The sequence below is a fragment of the Schistocerca piceifrons genome, chromosome 1 (genome assembly GCF_021461385.2).
Source record: "Schistocerca piceifrons isolate TAMUIC-IGC-003096 chromosome 1, iqSchPice1.1, whole genome shotgun sequence".
Taxonomy (NCBI): domain Eukaryota; kingdom Metazoa; phylum Arthropoda; class Insecta; order Orthoptera; family Acrididae; genus Schistocerca; species Schistocerca piceifrons.
The window spans coordinates 130,418,580-130,435,122 of NC_060138.1; the positions used below are offsets into that span (position 1 = coordinate 130,418,580).

The 16,543-nt window shown below is 44.6% G+C and overlaps 1 protein-coding gene and 1 non-coding gene across 5 annotated transcripts in view; both read left to right on the forward strand.

Moving 5' to 3' along the window:
- The window catches only part of LOC124782465 (protein-tyrosine sulfotransferase-like), an 878,071-nt gene that overhangs the window by 541,242 nt on the left and 320,286 nt on the right, over positions 1 to 16,543 (forward strand). The window lies entirely within an intron of this gene.
- On the forward strand, positions 7,834 to 7,907 carry Trnat-ugu. The gene has a single exon. It is a non-coding gene; the product is annotated as a tRNA-Thr (tRNA).

The following is a 16,543-nucleotide window of genomic DNA, read 5'->3' on the forward strand; positions in this document are numbered from 1 at the left end:
TTGCAATTCTGACAACTGTAGCAGATGCAAATGTGTTTTTAGGGCATCGTTTCCATATGAGTGAATCTAGAGACTCATTTGGGTTTTGCCACTTTTTGAGACGCGCAGGATCTATAAAACCAAAAAGTATGAATCACGGCTTACTAGTTGTATCCCGCACGCGTTTGGTTGAAAGTAATACACAGAATCGTTGTTCACTGAGCTGATATTGAAGAGCTGCTTCAAAACGTGGGCGTGGCAAGGAAGCCGCGTCACACTTTTAATTAATTTTCAGGCACTTCGGATGCGATTTCAGCATTGAAACTTTGGGAACTTATTGTCCATGAGTTTTACTAACAAATAAAAAATAAATCAAAAATTGACATTTTTGTTCAATTTCATCAACATACTCCCTTAAACTGTAGGTCTCCCTATTGGGTGGATAAGTCAGTTCGGAGGATGCAAAAAGTCAAGGACGTGTCTCCTAGAAGATCACGTCTGGGATTTGTTAACGCTGAAAGAACTTTATTATACAATGAGCTTAGAATTTAAGTTACAGAATGACTGCGAAGAAAGAAAACTGAAGAGAATTAGAACTATACTGTAGTCCCACTGCTTTGTAACTTGGCGTTTGTAATCCGCGATCAAGCACGCGGACTGCTATCGCGGCCGGCTGACGCAAGAAGCTTTTTAGAGAGGCTAAGCAGACGGGAATCCGGCAAGGCGTTTTTTTGGAAGAAGCTACAGGCGGGCTGTTGCTGACACAGCAAGAATCCCCATCCCGGCCTTCCAGCAGGAGGAGTTATCCCATGTCAAGCCTCGACATCGATGGCATGGCTGTTACACTGCCAGTACAGCAAATTACGGTAGCAGCGGTGACCTGTAGTACCACGTGACGCGCCTTGTGGCCGCCAAAAATACTGCGAATTTCAGCTATGCACTGTCAGTGTCTGCAACGAGCTGTGAGACGTACTTCACGACGGTCATCGCCTTGATGTGGGTTATCCAGCCTGCTGTTACGAGACGCCGCCTCCACTACCGACTAAACTGTGGGCTGCGCTAACAGCTGAACTGGTGGGTTCCAACTGGAGGACCACATACCGGCTGACCTCTTCCAACTTTTGGGTTCCCCCTTGGGGGTGCACAGCTCATACCTTGGCTTGACCGGCTGCCGAGTCGCTGGCTGTTCTGGACGGGCACATTGTACTCCGCAGACCACTGTTGCTGGATCCTGCACTTCGGGGCCCGGTTTGCCTCCGCGCTCAGACGCACACCTCCACCAGCCGGCGTGGTGCGTGCTGCTGGTCTTACGGTCGGGACCGGATGCTGTGCTCGTTCGCCAGACTGCTAACAACGTCACTCCACGGCGTGGCGCAATGAGGTGGCCGTTCGTTCGAAGGCCGCTTGCTGAGCTCAACGCACTCCCCACACTCCAGGGCCGGCTTGCGTTCCTCTACGAAGACTGCAGCAAGACAGCATTACGATTGCTGTACCTTACGCTTGGAATAAATAAACATATATCTTTACTATTCCTATGACTTTTTGTCAGCCATCTACTTGGCTTCAGGTATCTACTGTCCTGCTATAAGGTGTACAACTTTGCTTCTCCCGTTTGCCGATAGACGGCGACAACGGTAAGTAGCGGTCAAAAGGAACAGGTCGCAGACGTCAGGCAGTTAGCTTGGATCTCGGTCAACATAACATCATTCAGACATTAGTCGATTTGTGTCTGCATCATAAAGTTGTTCTTGATTGAAAATGTCAGTTTACGAGCTAAATTCTCGTAATTTGCGGGAGGTGTTACTGTTTTGTTTCAATATGAGGAAAACAGCGGCCGAGTCTCATCGAATGCTCTCAGGTACGTATGGTAAGGACGGTGTTAGTGAAAGAACGTGTCGTGAGTGGTTTCAACGCTTCATGAACGGTGATTTTAACGTCATAGACCGGCGTAGTGGTGGATGAGAGAATGTTTTCGAAGATGCAGGATTGGAGACATTGCTGAGTGAAGACTCGCGTCAAACTCAAGAAGCATTGGCACGATTAGTGGGAGTGACACAGTAAACCATTTCAAAATGCCTCAAGGCTATGGGCATGATACAGGAAAAATGAACTTGGGTCCAGTGTGAGCTGAAACCAAGAGACGTTGAACGGCGTTTGTGTGTTTGTGAACAGCTGCTTCAGAGGAAAAAACGGAAGACATTTCTGCATCGCATTGTGACCGGGGACGAAAAATGGGTTCATTACGATAATTCTAAACGCAAAAAATCATGGGGATATCCCGGCCATGCTTCCACGCCAACGGCCAAACCAAATATTCACGGCTCCAAGGTCATGCTGTGCATTTGGTGGGACCAGCTCGGTGTCGTGTACTATGAGGAGTTAAAACCAATTGCAACAATCACAGGTGCTCGTTATCGAACGCAATTAATGCGTTTGAGCAGAGCATTAGAAGACAAACCGCCGCAATACAGCGAGAGGCACGATAAAGTGATTTTGCAGCACGACAACGCTCGACCGCACGTTGCAAAAGAGGTCAAAACGTACTTGGAAACGTTAAAATGGGAAATCCTACCCCACCCGCCGTATTCTCCAGACATTACTTCCTGTATCACCTGTTTGGATCAGTGGCGCGTGGCCTGGTTGACCAACACTTCCGAGCTCATGAAGAAGTCACAAATTAGATCGATTCTTGGATCGCTTCAAAAGATGAAAAATTTTTTCAAAGTGGGATTCGTACACTGCCCGAAAGATGGGAGAAAGTGGTGGCCAGCGATGGAAAATACTTTGAACGATACATGCGTAACCAATTTGTTTCATTAAAGCCTCAAATGTTGGGGGGGGGGGGGGGGGACGGCGGAAGCAAAGTTGTACAACTTGTAATTAACACGCAACGACGTTGAAACCAGTAGCGGTGTACAATATACGCCAGCCATCAAAATCCCGCTTAGGCACTGCAATTATTATATTTCACAAGAAAAAGACAGGCAATACATAAAAAATATAGACTTGTCAGCATTCTGTTTCAGGTGTACGATTTATTTAATATTATCGCAAATAGCATAGGAAACTAAAATGGATAGTTCAATCAATCAAAGAAAGAAACTGGCCTTGTCAGTGCATACAGTAGAACTGACCTTTTGCACGTCGTGAAAGAAGTTGCAACTCGAAGCAAGGCGTATGAATTCATAGTATTTTGTAAACTACGTTGATTCTGATAAAGCTTGTGATTTAATTTCAAGAACATCTTCACTCGTGAAAACATCCTTACTCTTGAAAACCAAGGTTTTCCTTCCATGTCAATTATAGATACACTGAGGTGACGAATGTCATGAGATCCCTCCTAATATGGTGTCTGACCTTTTGCCCGCCGTACTGTAGCACTGGACGTGGCATGGACTCGGCGTGTCTGCCTGCAGAAATATTGAGCCATGCTGCCTCTACAGCTGTCCATAATTACGAAAGTGTTGCCGATGCATCATTTTGTGCACCAACTGACCTCTGGATTATTTCCCATAAATGTTCGATGGGGATCAAGTCGGGCGATGTAGGTGGCAAAATAATTCAGTCGAATTGTCCTGAATAATCTTCAAACGATTTGTGAACAATTGTGGTCCGATGACGTGCTTTGACACATGAAGCCCATGAAGGGCTGCAAATGGTCTCCAAGTAGCCGAGTACTACCATTTCCAGTCAATGATCGGTTCAGTTGGACGATAGGATCCAGTCCATCCCATGTAAAAACAGCCCACATCTTAATGGACCCACCACCAGCTTCCACAGTGCCTTGTTGACCAAGTGGGTCCATGGCTTCGTGGGGTCCGCGCGAGACTCGAACCACAGGCTCAGCTGTTACCTACTGAAATTGGGACTCATGATTTTCCACTCGTCTAGGGTCGAAGCGATACGTTCAGGAACCAACGAAAGGCGCTGCAGGCGATGCTGTGCTGTTTGAAAAGGCAATCGCGTCGGTCGTTTAGTGCCATAGCCCAGTAACGCCATATTTCACGCACTGTCCAAATGGATATGTTCGTCGCACGTCCCGCATTAATTTCAGCGGTTTCTTCGCGCAGTGGTGCTGATCCGTTAGCACTGACAACTCTAAGAAAACGCCGTTGCCGGCCATTGTGGACGAGCGGTTCTAGGCGCTTCAGTCCGGAACCGCGCTGGTGCTACGGTCGCGGGTTCGAATCCTGCCGCGAGCATGGATGTGTGTGATGTCCTTAGGTTAGTTAGGTTTAAGTAGTTCTAAGTTGTAGGGGACTGATGACCTCAGATGTTAAGTCCCATAGTGCTCAGAGCCATTTTTTTGAAAACGCTGTTGCTCCCGGTCGTTAAGTGAAGGTCCTCTGTCGCTGCCATGTCCGTGGTGAGAGGCAATACCTGAAATTTGATATTCTCGGCACACTCTTGACAATGTGGATCGCGGAATACTTAATTCCCTAACGATTTGCGAAATCGAATGTCCCGTGTCTTTAGCTCCAATTACCATTCCTCGTTCAAAGTCTGTTAATTCACTTCATGCAGCCATAATCGCGTCGGACAACTTCTCAGATGAATCACATTACTGCAATATTTTAGAAATAGCAACATTTTCATCTGAATTGTTATGAAATACATTTATTCACCACCATGATTTCGGACTAATATGCCATTCCCATGTGGCAGCTCACTGTTGTATGTGTCAGTGCATAATCGTGCTGCCATGTCAGTATGTTTACACTTTCCGTACACGTAAAGAGACAAAATTTACCATCATTTATGTAAATTAAGTAGCATGTCCTGTAACAATGATCCTGAAATTTTTACCGACCATTTAATAACTTCCGAGGTTGATTTTATTGCTGGTGTTTAAGCAACGTGATGTGCATTTGTTAAGTCAGTTGTGCCACAAATCGTATTGTTGGAACAACATCTCTAAATCAAGTGTTCAGTACATTCTCTAGAATTTGTGCAAAATTCGTCCCGCACACTTTCACTTCTGAACAGAAACAATGGCGCGTAGACACTTGATTGGGTTGATTGGATTGGATTGGATTGATTGGATTTCAAAACGTGGACGATCCTTTTCTGGAAAAAATCAAGACGGACGATGAGACTTGGTGTTATCGTTACGAATCTATCACGAAACTACGTAGTTTACTAAATTCACGTGAAGAGCCAACTATTTGATGACTTAACTGATATTCAAGCCTATATGCCGTGCTAGTTGAACAACATGTTAAAGAATGGCTTTTCTGACAGGTTCACAGGGCTGTATACAAATTCTGTGCGTTTTACTCAACTCGGGAGAGACTATTCTCAACACCTGAAGCATTGCAACCACCGTCTTAACTTTTCTGTTTTTCGTTGAGCAATCTCGAAACTTTTTGGACCGACTGGGTATAAATGGCGAAGACCCTGTCTTATGTTGCATACGTAATATGTAAATATGATTGACAAGAGCACAGTGTCTGCTTAAAAGGAACGATTTTGCATCGACACACTTGATAGTGAGCTGTCACTTGATAACGGCATAGCAGGCTGAAATCGCGATGGTGAATAAGTATATTTAATAACAGTCCACCCGAAAATCTTCTCAGTTATAAAATCAAGGGTAGATACTTGTACTGAACGGAAAGACACATTCCTATATACCAGTGGTGTAACCACTTGCAGTGCCGCGGGCCTCAAACCCCTCGCCCGCATCTCGTGGTCGTGCGGTAGCGTTCTCGCTTCCCACGCCCGGGTTCCCGGGTTCGATTCCCGGCGGGGTCAGGGATTTTCTCTGCCTCGTGATGGCTGGGTGTTGTGTGCTGTCCTTAGGTTAGTTAGGTTTAAGTAGTTCTAAGTTCTAGGGGACTGATGACCATAGCTGTTAAGTCCCATAGTGCTCAGAGCCACTCAAACCCCTCACCGTGGATATGTACAGTGTGAGGCAAAAAGATTGCCCAGCCCGAATAATTTAGAGTCCAAGAACAGAGCATTGCAACTGTAGCGGTCTGTGGAGCTTCAGCTTAGTGCGTACATCGTCAGATAGAAGCAGTGTAACAGTTAGGATACATTATATGTCGATATTTGTTGCAGTTCAACTCACCGTACCATTAATATTGAAAATTATTTGAGCACGTAGAAAAGGTTGAAATATAAGAACTCCAAGTCGATAGGATTACTACAACGACGAGCGTTTCACATGTGTTTTAGTGGCTGAGTGGATAGGCTGACGGTTTACGAAGGTAAAGGACGAGCGTTCGAATCTAACTAGGGGCAGGTTGGGTTTCACCACTGCTTTTATCATGCAGAATGCTCTTGTAACCATGGATTACTTTCCTTTCTACTGCAAGGACACAGTTCATTCCTTGAAGTTAAGTCATACGCAATCTCTCTCTTGTCTTCGCTGATCGTGAAGGTAAAATTCCACGCAAAACAAAAATAATTTTTACATGACGTTAAAGCTTACTTTTTGTGTCCATCTTTGCCTCCAGATCCAATACGCTTTTGCAGAGGATTTTGCCTTGAGCAGACATATTGTTCTTCTATTTTCAAAACCAAGTTCGGCACTGCCGCCTAGAACACGAAAAAGAAGATGGCGAAATAGCTAAGTGTTTTCCAGACAGTGAATGAAGCTGAATTATGTGCGGTCTTGAGGGCGCGGGAGCAGGCGGGAGGGGGGGGGGGGGGGCTTGTCCTCCTGCTACCAAATTCCTCACCTGCACCGACTCCCTAACTGCCCATCAGGCTATCCGTCACGTGTGTCCAGCTTTTCCTCTTACAGAGGCAAGGCAAGAAGGTTTCATTTTGCTGGCTACCAGGGCACGTGGGCATTCGAGGCAATGATTCATCTAAGAATTCCTGCTTGGGAAGTACAGTTTCTATATGTGCTGACCCCGCACGTGCTGTGACCCCGTTGTTGAGGCCAGGATCACGCTTCTGTGGGAATAGGAATGGTTAGGGTTGAGTACAAGAAGCTGCGGTCGGTGAAACCATTGACATGGCCGTGGCGCTTCTCCTTCAGGACGCTGCGCCTCCGGATAAGGAACTGTCCTCTGACGGAAGCTGTCCTCCGATGGTAAGAGAATTCCACCAGTACGCAGTGCTTTTCGTGTATAGGTATTTGTACACATGCATTCCGCATAAATGTCTATGCGCACTGGATGCACATTAACTGAAAATATTTCCCCTCCGTGCACTTAGTATTTGCACAGCGAAATTACTATGAAATGAACACCCTTAGCTGCTTATAAGCGTTGACATACGTCAACGGGGACAGATGAAAATGTGTGCCCCGACCGTGACTCGAACCCGGGATCTCCTGCATACATGGCAGACGCTCTATCCATCTGAGCCACCGAGGACACAGAGGATAGCGCGACTGCAGGGATTTATCTCTGGCACGCCTCCCGCGAAACCCACATTCTCAACGTATTGTCCCGCACTACATTCGTAGTGCCGCGGCCCATTATACTCATTAATCGCGGCGCGTTGCCGATTCCCGTAAGAGTTCGGGCACTGTTTGTGCACTCGCACAGAAGAAGAAGATGGTCAAGTGGCTGGTGAGCCTTAACTATATTCATTGTAATTTCATTCTAACGAGCTGCATGCTCACCGATGGTATCTGTTCTTTCGGACATGTCCGAAAGAACAGATACCATCTTAGTATATAGATAGTTAAGGCTCACCGGCCACTTGACCATCTTCTTCTTCTGTGCGAATGCACAAACAGTGCCCGAACTCTTACGGGAATCGGCAACGCGCCGCAAGTAATGAGTATAATGGGTGGGGGCACTACGAATGTAGTGCGGGACAATACGTTGAGAATGTGGGTTTCGCGGGAGGCGTGCCAGAGATAAATCCCTGCATCCCGCACTATCCTCTGTGTCCTCGGTGGCTCAGATGGATAGAGCGTCTGCCATGTAAGCAGGAGATCCTGGGTTCGAGTCCCGGTCGGGGCACACATTTTCATCCGTCCCCGTTGACGTATGCCAACGCCTATAAGCAGCTAAGGGTGTTCATTTCATTGTAATTTCATTCTAATGAGCTGCATGTCCGAAAGAACAGATACCATCTTAGTATATATATATATTTTTGCGCAGCCATTATGAAATACGTTGTATCTGAGCCGTGTCTGATGGAATGTGGCTAAATGTGTAATGTCCAAAAACTACTTCAAGAAAAGGTACAATAAAAGATCACGATTCATTTGCTTTGTACTATTTTAGTAAAGAAATAAGCATGACTTCTCACAGCATTCTATTTTCCCTTTAGAATAATGAGGCAAATGCATGAGATTTTTGTGGGTGCAGCCGTGGCAGTTCATTACCAATTTAAGGAGCTCTCATAAAAGCCTAACAACGTGCAAATGAATGTAAGCACAAAGTGTAAAGTAGACTGTGATGGGTATACAGCCTGAAAATTGAATGAAACAAGTTGGAAACAGGAAGAGTGGAACTTCCTGCTGTGTAGCCAGTGCGTCACGGAGTACGACCTTCTTCCAGCGGTGCCGTTTTATCGATAACAAGAGGGAAGCTGCGTCTATACAGCCTACGGCAAGTCGGCACATCTTGTAAGCTCTTTATTTTACTTCGGCTTCGTTCTCAACTTCCAGAACTCTCCTTCAAAGTTCCAGTGTCAACGTCAGGAATTATATCTTCGCAACTTCTCATTTCAGTTGATAAACGAGAGGCGTAGGTTAACTACGCAACTAGATGCTGAGACGGACGCGTTCGCTTTGTGAGAGGCCGGTGGAATCCGACAGCCTTAAAAGCCCTCCGCGCTACCACTCGACCTAATGAGGCAGTCACTTCTCTTGCCTGCAGAGTTCTTACAGTGCTCTCCCAGAACTGTTAATCATCCAAACTTCTCCACTGCCGGAAAGCCGAATGTTGTAGTGCAGTTCTTAACAGCTCACAAGAGTTTTGTTTTTATGTAGAGGTTTTTGCCTTGAACAAACACCCATACAGATTGCAGGAAAGCTTCACCATCATCAGTGGGTTCCCTTTATTTTACTGTCGACTACCAGGTAAAAAAATTAAATGATGATATTGATTGTTCTTAAATATTTTCTGTAAATGGTATTGCACAGTTTCAATGTACTTAAAGAAAGCCATATAGAATCAACAAAGCTGTCGTAATGTGCAATTATTCATCGACAATCAGTTTCGGTCAAGCGACAACCTTCACGTTTTGGGACTGTTGTCTGTATATTCACAATACTTTCATAAAATAAATATACAGGATTAATTACCTAAAACTTGCACCGTAAATATATCGGAAATGGAAAGTGCTAGTGATATGCGGCTTTCTCAGAATGGATTTGTAATCAGGGGTTCTTATTGTTAGCCATCAACAAATTGTAATAACACTTAGCTTTTTTTTTTGTTGCAAACATGCACTTTTTAAGTGGTACAATGCCTATTGACATTGTTGTTGTTGTTGTGGTCTTCAGTCCTGAGACTGGTTTGATGCAGCTCTCCATGCTACTCTATCCTGTGCAAGCTTCTTCATCTCCCAGTACCTACTGCAACCTACATCCTTCTGAATCTGCTTAGTGTATTCATCTCTTGGTCTCCCTCTACGATTTTTACCCTCCACGCTGCCCTCCAATGCTAAATTTGTGATCCCTTGATGCCTCAAAACATGTCCTACCAACCGATCCCTTCTTCTAGTCAAGTTGTGCCACAAACTTCTCTTCTCCCCAATCCTATTCAATACCTCCTCATTAGTTATGTGATCTACCCACCTTATCTTCAGCATTGTTCTGTAGCACCACATTTCGAAAGCTTCTATTCTCTTCTCGTCCAAACTATTTATCGTCCACGTTTCACTTCCATACATGGCTACACTCCATACAAATACTTTCAGAAACGACTTCCTGACACTTAAATCTGTACTCGATGTTAACAAATTTCTCTTCTTCAGAAACGCTTTCCTTGCCATTGCCAATCTACATTTTATATCCTCTCTACTTCGACCATCATCAGTTATTTTACTCCCTATTGACATAAACAGAATAAAACTGGGGTAAATTAGAATATTGCAGGTGTTTGTTGCAGGATTGTAGCGAGTTGTGTAAGAGATATCTTATCCTGAAACATTACCACACCAGCTCTTGTACAATAACTGTGGTATCACACACTAAAGAACAACAAAAGTACATACACTAGTTATGTGGATTGTGACCAGTCAAGTTATCTTCAAAATGACAACTGGTTGTGGCAATTAGACCCTTCCAGTCTGGTGTGGAGCAACTGCTGCACACGTGTTAAACTTTCAGCAGATATGTCCGAGCAGACTACAGTAAAACGTTCTTGCATATTATCGAATGTAGTTGGTAAGTCCTTGTAGATAACCGTCTTTCAGTTTTCCCCACAGAAAAAAGGCTCCTGGTGTCAAATACGGGGAAAGGTCTATGCAAGACAAACAGGAAAGTGAAATTTAAAATCATCATCCATGACCCTAGGCATACAGCAAAACTTCTGTGTTTGCCAGCAAAGAGCAAGATTTGCTTATATCAGGTCAATGCGAAATTTAATACGTACATGAAGCAAAATTGATGAATCGGCCGTCCTTTCTACACTACTGGCCATTAAAATTGCTACACCACGAAGATGGCGTGCTACAGACGCGAAATTTAACCGACAGGAAGAAGATGCTGTGATATGCAAATGATTAGCTTTTCAGAGCATTCACACAAGGTTGGCGCCGGTGGCGACACCGACAACGTGTGGACATGAGGAAAGTTTCCAACCCATTTCTCATACACAAACAGCAGTTAAACAGCGTTGCCTGGTGAAACGTTGTTGTGATGGCTGGTGTAAGGAGGAGAAATGCGTACCATCACGTTTCCGACTTTGATAAAGGACGGATTGTAGCCTATCGCGATTGCGGTTTATCGTATCGCGACATTGCTGCTCGCGTTGATCGAGATCCAATGACTGTTAGCAGAATATGGAGTCGGTGGGTTCAGGAGGGTAATACGGAACGCCGTGCTGGATCTCAACGGCCTCGTATCACTAGCAGTCGAGATGACAGACATCTTATCCGCATGGCTGTAACGGATCGTGCAGCCACGTCTCGATTCCTGAGTCAACAGATGGGGACGTTTGCAAGATAACAACCATCTGCACGAACAGTTCGACGACGTTTGTAGCAGCATGGACTATCAGCTCGGAGACCATGGCTGCGGTTAACCTTGACGCTGCATCGCAGACAGGAGTGCCTGCGATGGTGTACTGAACGACGAACCTGGGTGTACGAATGGCAAAACGTCATTTTTCCGGATGAATCCAGGTTCTGTTTACGGCATCATGATGGTCGCATCCGTGTTTGGCGACATCGCGGTGAACGTACATTGGAAGCGTGTATTCGTCATCGCCATACTGGCGTACCACCAGGAGTGATGGTATGGGGTGCCATTGGTTACACGTCTTGGTCACCTCTTGTTCGCATTGACGGCACTTTGAACAGTGCACGTTACATTTCAGATGTGTTACGACCCGTGGCTCTACCCTTCATTCGATCCCTGCGAAAACCTACATTTCAGCACGATAATGCACGAACGCCTGTTGCAGGTCCTGTACTGGCCTTTCTGGATACAGAAAATGTTCGATTGCTGCCCTGGCCAGCACATTCTCCAGATCTGTCACCAACTGAAAACGTCTGGTCAATGGTGGCCGAGCAACTGGCTCATCACAATACGCCAGTCACTACTCTTGATGAACTGTGGCATGGTGTTGAAGCTGCATGGGGAGCTGTACTTGTACACGCCATCCAAGCTCTGTTTGACTCAATGCCCAGGCGTATCAAAGCCGTTATTACTGCCAGAAATGGTTGTTCTGGGTCCTGATTTCTCAGGATCTATGCACCCAAATTGCGTGAAAATGTAATCACGTGTCAGTTCTAGTATAATATATTTGTCCAATGAATACCCGTTTATCATCTGCATTTCTTCTTGGTGTAGCAATTTTAATGACCAGTAGTGTAGTTGACGAGATTTCTTCCTACGTTGTGCACGTACCTGACCTACAAAAATCGAATTAAGAGTCATTCGTACGCTAAGCCTGGACAACTAAGAAACGCAACCGGTACAGATTGTGCCTTACGACGGTTTTAAGCCTCTCCATCGTTGTTGACGGTTGTTATGTATGGTCCTGGCTCACTTTAATACATATTTTCTGAGGCATTCCCAAAATTTATGTCACGTGTGTAGCGTATATTGTACAGTTGGTCTCAAGCGTAAAGAAAGTTCACGGTGATCTAGCAAAGACGTCGCCCCCATGCCACCATCTTGTGCAAAATTTCAACTTTGTACTATTTTTAGCATCTGGGAACGAATTTCGGAGGATGTCAGTAGCTCGTATGGCTGGCACTCGGTACTGCGGCGTAATTTCATCGTGGTACGTTGCGATGGTAAGCAGCAGATAAAGTTTCAGACGGCACGCAGGGCACGTGTGTCAGACTGAAACATTACTTTGATCCTCCAGATCTCGTGCTGCGGCGCACGTTGGTCAGGCACGAAAGCGTAGGCATTCGCTGCTTAATATTTTCTGCTGTCCCTCGCGTCTGGCTCTGCTAACCGCGACTTGGAGGCGCGGAGCGCAAGCGTGCAGCGCCATTTGTCGGCCATAAATATCGAAATATCGTGCGGCTGCTCTTTCGCGTCTCTCACTCTCACGAGAGAGAGAGAGAGAGAGAGAGAGAGAGAGAGAGAGTCTAGAACAGTTTTATAATAAGCTGTATGATAAATTTGACAGCGGCCTTATAAACAGGCTCCAAATTGAATCTGAATGTCTGTCATATAAAGTGCATTCACCGTTCCTCCTCTTTTTTTTTCATATCGTCTTGCTCTGATGATTGGAATATCAAAGAGTTAGCTCTGGACAGGGGAAAAAATCCGGTTGCGCTTTGCAATTTAGGAAGCAAGAGGGTTGCTACGTTAGCTTAGCTTAGCGCAGAGACACCGTTTTCGTTTTTTGCAGTGGCGGTAGCGAAAAATGTATGAGCGGCATTCCTGCTAACTGGTCGTACGTGTCAATTAATGGTGGGAGTTTTACCGGTTAAAAAAGTTGGTATCATGACTTCAGTTACATTTCGTGTTTACCGAACGTTACTTAACGAAATTCTATTCTGTCAAGTTTCTCTATCATTATCCATTCTGTAAGCGCTAGTTACAGCCATGGTCAAGCTGTAACGCCTGTGGTTTGTAATAAATAATTGGATAAATTTCCACTATTAAGGAGTTATCCTCGTTCCGGTAATTGCCTTGTCAAGGAGGGCAGAGGAACAGGCAACAGTTTCAGGACACTCTCTTGCCTGAGGGTAGGAAAATTCCCCTAAAAGGTGAAACAATTAACAATAGCCAACGGAATGTGGACGCAGAATACAGTGGAAACCGCTGAATAAAATACACATACAGGCTATTCACAGGAAATATAGCCTGTAACTGAGAAACTGTCATGACGCTCCTTCCAGCGGCAAACGATACGAGATAGGTTCCTCATTCGAATCCCCCTACCTAAGGGGAACTGACCGTTAGAAAAAATATTGAATAACTAACGAAAGGGTAACATCCTACGAATCTCAACGTGGAATATCAGAAGTTTGAACATTGTAAGGAAGCTAGAAAGTCGGAAAACAGAAAAGCAAAGGCTCAATATAGATATAAGGATTTCTGGTCAGACGAATATAGGGTACTATCAACAGTAACATAGGCTGGTATAATGGGAGTAGGGTTCGTTATGAATAGAGAGGTAGGATAGAGAGTGTGTTACTGCGAACAGTTCAGTGACAAGGCTGTCATCAGAATCGACAGCAAATCAATGCGAGTAATAATAGTTCCGGTATACGAGGGTTGAATGAAAAGTAATGCCTCCACCTTCGTTAATTGGGTTTGGATGGGAATATTTTAATAAATCAAACGCAGAAATAATCCTTAGAATGTGATATTTAATTACCAATATTCACTTTTTCACATAATCTCCAGCCAGTTGGATGCATTTCTGTCAGCGATGAACAAGTTTTCTGATGCCGTCACGGAAGAAGTCGACACTGCCCGGGTCGTAATGATGTACACACGTTTCGTCTCCTGTCACAGTGGAATGGAGAAAGGCGTCACCGTCATTCTCTTAACACGGGAGGAGTTTCTGGCAAATTTCAGGTCTGTGTCCTTTCATTTAAGGAGCCAGCATCTGAAGTACCCATCGTCCACAGATCTTCTGATAGCCAACCAAAGCAATAATGTGACCCAAATGCCGATTGTGCTTGCAATTCCTCTCTGAGTGATACGACGATCGTCCTGAATCAATTTGTCAACATTTTGCTTGTGAAACTCGGTGATTGCTGTCACAGAACGTCCAACTCTTTGTTTGTCACGCAGGTCATATGTTCCCGCCTCAACATCTTTAAACTTACTAGCCCAACGACTCACATCAACACAATCACCATAAACTGCTTTCATTCTCTGATGAATCTTCTTTGGGGTGACACCTTCTGCTGTCAAGAATTCAATGACTGCACGTTGCTTAAATCGCATTGACCGACCGTCTGCGCACGGTTTCATACTTTACACTGTAGCAACAAGCTTTCAGTGCTAAGGCTTCCCGCCAACTGGATGTGTAGAGAAGAGGCTACGGAACAAGCCAGTACCTGACGCATACCAATGCTGCCAGCTGTTGAAGAGTTATGAAGGTATAGGCATTACTTTTCAGTCAACCCTCGTACATGCCGACGTCACAAGGAGAAAATGAAGAGGTAGAGAAAGTACATCAGGATACTGAACGAGTAATTCAGTATGTAAGGGAGATGAGAATATATTAATCATGGCGGACTGGAACGTGGATGTACGGGAAGGAATAGAAGAGGAGCTACAAAAGGATGTGGGCATGGTAGTAGGAGTGAGGGAGGAGAAAGATTGAGTTCTGCAATTCTAGTAAAATCACAAGGGAAGGAGGTATGGTTGGGAAAGACAGGAACACATCAGTAGCAGAGGAGGAGGAGGTATGCTTGGGAATGACAGGAAAACGTCAATAGAAGTCGCTATGGAATGAATTAAGTAGAAAGTGCAGGGAATCCAAGTCGAAAGGGCTGCAGCAAAAGTGTGAAGGAACCGAATACGAAATAGTCGTCGGAAGGGCTGAGCCAGCATATAGAAAATTCTAAACAGCTTCCGGTGAAATGTAAGCAAGGGCGACAATGTTAAGAGTGCAATAGGAATTCTACTCGTAAATGTAGAAGAGAGGGCGAATTTGTGGAAAGAGTCCATTGAGAGGATTTCTACGAGGTGTACGTCTCGTCTCATAACGTTACAGAACAAGAATTGGGAGTCGATAGGTAAAAAATAGGGGATCCAGTATTAGAATCAGAGTTTAACTGGGATTTCTAAGACTTGCAATCAAATCAGGCAGAAAAAATAGATAACATTCCTTCCGAATTTCTAATATCATTGAAGGAAGTGGCAGCCAAACGAGTATTCAAGATGGTGTGTAGAACCTACGAGACTGGTAACGTACCATCAGACGTTCGGAAAAAAAATATTTTCCACACAGTTCCAGAGACAAAAAGACATACGTGCTAGAACTATCACACAATCAGCTTAACAGCTCACTTCTTCAACCTAAGGACAAGAATAATATACAGAAGAATGAAAGAGAAAACTGAGGATGTGTTGGATGACAATCAGTTTGGCTTTAGGAAAGGTCAGGATGCCAGAGAGGTAGTTCTGAATTTGCGATTGATAACGGAAGCAAGACTAAAGAAAAATAAAGACGTTTATAGGATTTGTCGACTTGTAGAAAGCGTTTGACAATGTGCAATGATGCAAGATGTTCGAAATTCAGAGAAAAATTAGGGTAGGGTATAGTGAGAGACGGGTAATATTCAGTATGTATAAGAACAAAGAGGGAACAGTAAGAGTGGAAGACCAAGAACGAAATGCTCGGATTAAAAAGGACGTAAAACAGAGATGTAGCCTTTAACTCCTACCGTTCAATCCGTACATCGAAAACACAATGACGGAAATAAAATAAGTTTCAAGGGTGGGACTGAAATTCAGAGTTGTCCAATCTCTTTTAACTTATCACATCTTCACAGTTTTATGTTCTGTTCTTATAACTGCAACGACTGACAAACTACACTTTGTAGCAGTAGATCTGAAGAAAATCTGCTAGTCAACCTGAAACCGGTGATCATTAATGGAAAAATAGTGTGTTCCAGAAGGCATTTTTCATTCCGTACATCTCATAGAGCCTAGTATTCTGTTTTCCTCTCATCCCCTGTCCCCCTGTTTCGTAATCTGTTTCTTCCCGCCTTCCCTCTTGCCCTTGCATCACCATCTTTTGAGTTACCAGTACGTGTTTTTTTTGTTATTGTTGACCCACATCTTACGTCTTCCCTTAAGTTTCATTGGCCTCTTTCTCTCGGTCGCACACTCATGCCCCGTTTTCTTCTTTCCATCTCCTCTCCTTCCCCCCTTGCAATGGTGGAGGGCGATTCAATTTGCCTTTTTTGCGTACGAAATGCATTCTACAACACCCTTTGTCCCTTTCACTTCAATGGTACACATTGCGATATTCGAATCTATCTTACAACCTCG